The sequence below is a fragment of the Saccopteryx leptura genome, chromosome 1 (assembly GCF_036850995.1).
Source record: "Saccopteryx leptura isolate mSacLep1 chromosome 1, mSacLep1_pri_phased_curated, whole genome shotgun sequence".
NCBI classification, from domain to species: Eukaryota; Metazoa; Chordata; class Mammalia; order Chiroptera; family Emballonuridae; genus Saccopteryx; species Saccopteryx leptura.
In genome coordinates, this window is record NC_089503.1 from 112,608,260 (window position 1) to 112,615,015 (window position 6,756).

The 6,756-nt window shown below is 34.4% G+C and overlaps 1 pseudogene; it reads left to right on the top strand.

The window, feature by feature from the left end:
* Positions 1–3,469: 3,469 nt before the first annotated feature.
* On the top strand, positions 3,470–6,504 carry LOC136388122 (dnaJ homolog subfamily C member 10 pseudogene; annotated as a pseudogene).
* Positions 6,505–6,756: the final 252 nt, after the last annotated feature.

Here is a 6,756-nt window from a genome sequence, read left to right on the forward strand (position 1 = left end):
TTATAAAAAACAAAAAAACTTATATTTAATATTGACAAATAATTACTCAAGTATACTATCCTTTAGTGATGCTTATTTTCTATGTATTCCGAAGTTATTTAAAACTAAGTGCATTTTGTATGAAGCTAAGTTTTATGAGGAATGTTCTATCATCTTCCCTGTGACTTGTATTCACTACTGACTTGAACTGTTGTGACATTGCCTATAAATTAATAGTCCTTCAACCTGTTGTAAACACTTCCATATAGAAATCTTATTAAATAAACAAACACATATATATTTAATAAAAAGATAAGACTACTCATTAGTAATCGATCAACTAATCACATAATGATTTAATAAAGTAGATAAAGTTACATCCTGAAATCCTGTCGCATTGATTTGTACTAGTTACAAAAATCAGGCTTGGAGCTCATGCTGGTCTTTCATAAATGCAACAAAGGAGTCATATTTTCCGAAATATCTCTCTTCCTTGGGCCTTGTCATGTTGCCATACCATAGACAATGAAAGCTGATGAGAAAATATTGATGTTTTCAAAAGCCATTGTCACCTACACACTTCTCAGCTTGAATTCATTTGAGTCTAAGAATCCTGTGTCTAAACTGAATACTACAGGAGGAATGAGAGATGGTGAAGATGAAAGCAATAATACAACCACTGAGGGTGGTGCTGAGCTATGATTAGTGGTGACCTAGTCATGTCAATCAGTCGTATGACATTGAGCAAGCTATTCCATCTTTAAATTTCTCAGCCTCCATATGTCAAATAAGGGATAATACCTGCACTCATATTACATTCTTAAGATATAAATCATTTCTCTTCAAAATAAGGTATTATTAACCTGAACTTCATCCTGACCTCCACACGAAATAACTTACCAGGAAAAATTCAAGTCATAATTATACTTGCAAATAAAAGATGGAGTATTATAAAGTTTCACTGGTTCTGGTCCACAGTACATAGTTAGATACCCATAAGGCCAAATGTGTTTCAAATGGAGGCATTTTAGAATTCAAAAAATTAATTTGATACATATACTCTATATTGATTATTGTACCCACTAACCAAACATAAAACATGTATGCAATGAAAATGAATATTCATTTAAATAAAGACTACAAATACTTAATACCAGTTCAGGATAGGGTTTGTTTGTCTGTTTTTTGTTTTTGATTAGAAGATAATTTGGTTTTCATAAAATTTTTATTTCACAGTTGTACTTAAAAGTAAGTTAGAATTTTGTTCAATGTCATCCTCAGGAACATATCACACAGCAAAATATTTACTTAGCCTTAAATTTGAGAAGTCAGAAATATTCTGATAATTCTGTACATTTGAAGAAAATCTTTGAATTTATAAGGATTTCTGTTTGCTCTCTGTCATTTAGATATTGTTATAATCAACCAGTTTAAGAAGAAATGTCTTGGCCTGAGCAGGCATTGGTGCAGTGGATAGAGCGTCAGACTGGGATGTGGAGGACCCAGGTTCGAGACTCCGAGGTTGCCAGCTTGAGTGCAGGCTTATCTGGTTTGAGCAAAGCTTACCAGCTTGGACCCAAGGTCGCTGGCTTGAGCAGGGGTTACTCGGTCTGCAAAAGGCCCACGGTCAAGGCACATATGAGAAAGCAATCAATGAACAACTAAGGTGTTGCAACGAAAAACTGATGATTGATGCTTCTCATCTCTCTCTGTTCCTGTCTGTCTGTCCCTGTCTGTCCCGCTGGGTGTTCACTGTGAAGATTAAATTATGATAGAAATAGAAAAGAGTACGAAAAACATACTCCAGTCAATATAAATAAGTAATTATACTGATGAACATGGTGGAATATAATATGCTTTGATAAAGAAGGAAAGAACAGGGAAGCTCAGAATTGGAAATAAACTGGGTGCTTTGGAGAAACTGGTAGAATTGGGTATAAGAGAGGTCACTAAGGAGAGAAAAGGTTGTTATAAAAAGACATAAAAAATTAAAAAAAAATGGTGATGCCCTAAAGGCACTTTTTTCTTCCCCTGAGCCACAGTGTTGTTAAGGCTTAAATTCATTTCTGGTGAAACTATGATGTGACTTCTTAAATTTTGTCTAGAAGTATAATCATTACCAAAGGACATAATATAAAAATAAGGTACTTGTTAATATTTTTATTTGAAATAACTATCAAAAGTTTTTACAGAGAGATAAAAGTATCTTAAATGACTCATTAAGCAAATTCAGATCATTTTCAGATTTAACATTTTCATTAACTTAATAAATTATGTATAATGATTTAGAAAACTAAATGTAAACATCCCAGGTAATTTATAAAAGTGACTGTTACATACTTTGTTTTTAATTCTATTTTAGTGATTAAATATTATGGAATAAATCAAAATATTTATTACTGTGGGATTAACTTTCTACTTATGTTTTTATCATCATGTATATGTATTTACAGAGTAGAACAAAAGTAGCTTTACAGTTGCTCATGTGGAAAATATGATAATAAATACTAATACAAGAGTAAACTCTGTTTTGTGTTCTCACAACTATAAACCTACATTTGTCCCAATATATGTCTATATTTATATAAAGCTAGAAATATATATTCTACATACTAAAATGAAAAAATTTAAAGAGAAATAAAACTATTTATTTTGAATAAAATACAGAAATGAAACAGTATTTAGATACATTTTCTTAAATATACAGTTATGACCTGATAATATAAAAGACAAATAACTTATTTAATCTTTAAACTTTATGTCATTGAAAGGCACATTCTCTTGATTTATGAAATAAAATTTGACCCCAGCTCATATATCACATACATCACATATATCACATCCTGAGGGTTATGGGAAATTGACTGTAAGTCTTCATCATTATTCAATGTGAATAAGAGGTAATGACACTGACATCTCTAAAGTATGCAGCAGGAATCATGCCCACCTTTTAGTACTGCTCATTTTTTATGACATCGTAGGAGACAAACTTAGCACCCTCTTATCTGTTTATTTTCTTCTTGTGCTTTTAGAATTTGCTTACATTGTTTTGTTTGTTTGTTTGTTTGTTTGTTTTTACAACAAATGTCATTTTGTGCCATTCACTGGGCAGCAGCCCTCTGGGTAGGGGAGCATGAGCTGCACAGGCCCCCTCTCAGGTTAGCTCCTCTCCAGGGTCATTTTAATCACTCAAGAATGTTGAGATATAGTCATAATAATGTCATATCTTTGTTATTTTCTGGTTACTTTTTTTGTGATGATGACAGTGAATGTCCGGGCTGGTCTTTCAGGTGCTGAGGATGGGAGAGTGGCTGTGGGAGGTGACCCCTGCAACACTGAATTCAACATTTGGCAGACAATTTCGTGATGTTTCAGTCATGCTTGGGCTAATGTAGACAGAATTTCTCAAACTTACATATTATATTACATTAACTGGAACCAGTGGTGTATATTAGTGTTTACTTAAGTCAGAACTTTTATAAGGAAGAGAATGGAAGTCTAGTTAAATAAAGATGACTATGTCAGAGACTTGAAAAGGGTCAATCTGTGTTCTATAGTATATATGGCTAATTTAGTGGACACAGTTCAAAATTTTTACAGTTTATTTGTAGTGTACAAAATTGTAAGCAGCAGAGAAATAAGACAAGCTTTCAAAAAGTTGGCATTGAAGTTTTATCCTGATAAACACACAAATAATCCAAATACATATAGTGAATTTTTAAAAAATAAATACAACATATGAAGTATTCAAAGATAAGGATCTGTGAGAAAAGTATGACAGATATGGAGAAAAGAACTTGCAGCTAATCAAGAAGGAGGCTAGCTTAGCATGAAAGTTGAAATTATTATAGTTATGATTTTGGTATTTATGATGATGATCATGAAATCTCAACATTGGCTAGAAGAGAATTTGATGCTGCAGTTAATTCTGGAGAAGTGTAGCTTGTGAACTTTTAATTTCCAGGATGTTAACACTGCCATGATTTAACTCCTACATTGGAGAGACTTTGCTAAAGAAATGGATAGATTATTTTGAATTGGAGTCATTAACTGTTGTGGTAATAGAATGCTTTGCTGAATGAAAGGAGTCAACAGTTGTCCCAGCCTCTTCATGGTTAGGTCAGGAATACTATAGTGAAATACTGTGGTGACAGATCAAATGAAAGTCTAGTGAGTTTCACCATGCAGAATATTAGCAGTACAGTGACAGCCTGACCAGGTGGTGGCCCAGTAGATAGAGCATCAGACTGGGATGTGGAGGACCCGGGTTCGAGAACCCGTGGTTGCCAGCTTGAGCGTGGGCTCATATGGTTTGAGCAAAAGCTCACCAGCTTGGACCCAACGTCGCTGGCACGATCTGCTGAAGGCCCATGGTCAAGGCACATATGAGAAAGTAATGAGTGAACAACTAAGGTGTTGCAACAACAACAACAAAAAACTGATGATTGATGCTTCTCATCTCTCTTTGTTCCTGTCTGTCTGTCCCCATCTATCCCTCTCTCTGACTCTCTCTCTATAAAAAAATAAATAAAAAAAGAAGTACAGTGACAGAATAGACAGGAAATTTTGCTAATACAAACTGGTTTTGCTGGTAGTATTACCTGGCTGATCACCTTTTGTTCCAAAAGATCGCTTGACTTCACAACATGTCTCCAGCTTAGTAGCATGTTGGGTGGTCTCGTCAATGTAGGAAAGATGAACTGTGCCACCCAAGACAACCCGTGTACAAGCTGGGACATTATAACAAGCCTATCGTCCTCCTGGAGACACTTTACATAACAAAGCAAAAGGCAGTGTTTTGTTTTTTGATTCAGTAGATGCTTAAGAAATATATTTTGAAATAATGCATAATCTTCCAGATTTTGAATTACTTTTGGCAAACACACTAGAGGATCACCTAACTTATCATTGGTGGCTCTTATTTTTCCATTTTGGAAAAAAATAATTCAAATGATTCTGAATAAAGAAACTAAAAACTCTACTTAAAAATGAACAATTTGCCTAACCAGGTGGTGGTGCAATGGATACAGCACTGGCTTAGGATGTTGAAGACCCAGATTCATAACCCCAACATCTCTGATTTGAGTCCAAGGTTGCTGGCTTGGACAAGGGGTCACTGGCTTTGCTGGAGCCTGCCAGTCAAGGCTTGTATGAGAAAGCAATCAGTGAACAACTAAGAGGCTGCAACTATGAGTTGATGCTTCTCATGTCATCCATTTCCTGTCTGTCTTGTCCCTTTCTGTCCCTCTCTCGTGTGCACACACACAAAATAAAAAAAGAACATATTCAAGTTGGCAACTTTGACTGTTCCTCTGCACCAGACATCTGTAGTAATCTCTCTTTTTCATCCCTGTTTAGAAGTATTTAAAGGACGAGGAGCCAAAGAATATGAAATTTATCATGGCAAGAAGATTCTTTATGATAGACTTGCCTTTGCCAAAATAAAGGTGTTCATTCTCATCTTGCCACATTTGCACCTCAGAATTTTTCTACCAATGACAAAGAACCATGACTTGTTAATTTTTTTGCCCCCTGGGGTTCACTATGTTGAAGTTTTTTACCAGAGTACATTTTATCAAAGTACATTTATAATCAGCTTAAGTTTTGTATACTAGTTTGTACAGATCATGAGGGACTCAGTAACATGTATAGCATTCAGGCTTATCCAAGAACAGCAGTGCTCAACCAGTCCAACATTCATGAATATGAAGGACAGCACTCTGCCCAACAGATCTTGGACTTCATAGACAGTTTTATAAATCGTTCAGTAATCTCACTGACACTTACCACATTCAATGAACTATTTAAACAATGAAAACAGAACAAAATCTGGATGGTTGATTTCTATTCTCCATGATGTCATCCATTGCAACTCTTAATGCTAGAATGAAAAAGAATGGCTTGGACATTAACTGGACTTATCAAATTGGACAGCAGAGACTGCCAACAGTATCAGTGCCAAATAAAATGTTCAGAAATACTCTTGAGATAAGATTTGTCCTCAAATCAAATAAATCTTATCAATATCATAGTTACAATGATTAGAATAAGGACGCCTATTTCCTATTTCTCTGGTAAAAAAAAAACTTGCATCTAGGATTTTTACCTCAAGCATCTATAGCTCTAACACTGCAGACATTAAATGAAAACATTTTACAGGGGAAAACAAAAACAAAAACATTGGGTGGCTGACTTCTATGCTTTTTGATGTGGGTTATTCAAAATTTTGCTCCAAACTTTGAGCTTTTGGCTAAGATAATTAAATGAAAAGTGAAAGCTGAAAAAATAGATTGTCATGCTTATGCTCATACAGTCCAGAGAGCTACTACCAAAGCCTATCCAACTGTTAAACTTTATCCCCGTGAAAGAACAAAGGTAAATATTTGGGGAGAGTAAACAGAAGCTGGAAATGCAAAAGGGATTGCTACCTTCATATATGAAAAGTTGTAAAATTTTCAAAAACATGGAAAGAGAAATAGAGTGAACTTTAATGTTACTAAAGATAATGTTGCAAAGCAGTTCTGACAAGGGACATCAGAAGACATCTTTTTTAGATTGTTTCTACACTTTTGATGGTCATAAATGAACATAATATTGGAATAAATAAATAAAATGACCCTGAAACTCACTTCCTTTAGATTTCTTGGTGTGTAAGTAAGTACATAAATATAGATTCAGTTTATGAAAACTTTCAGTAACCACCCTAACACAAAAGAAATCTTCAAATTATCACTTATCATAATGATTTTGGGTTGCAAATTAATACATAATTCCTCC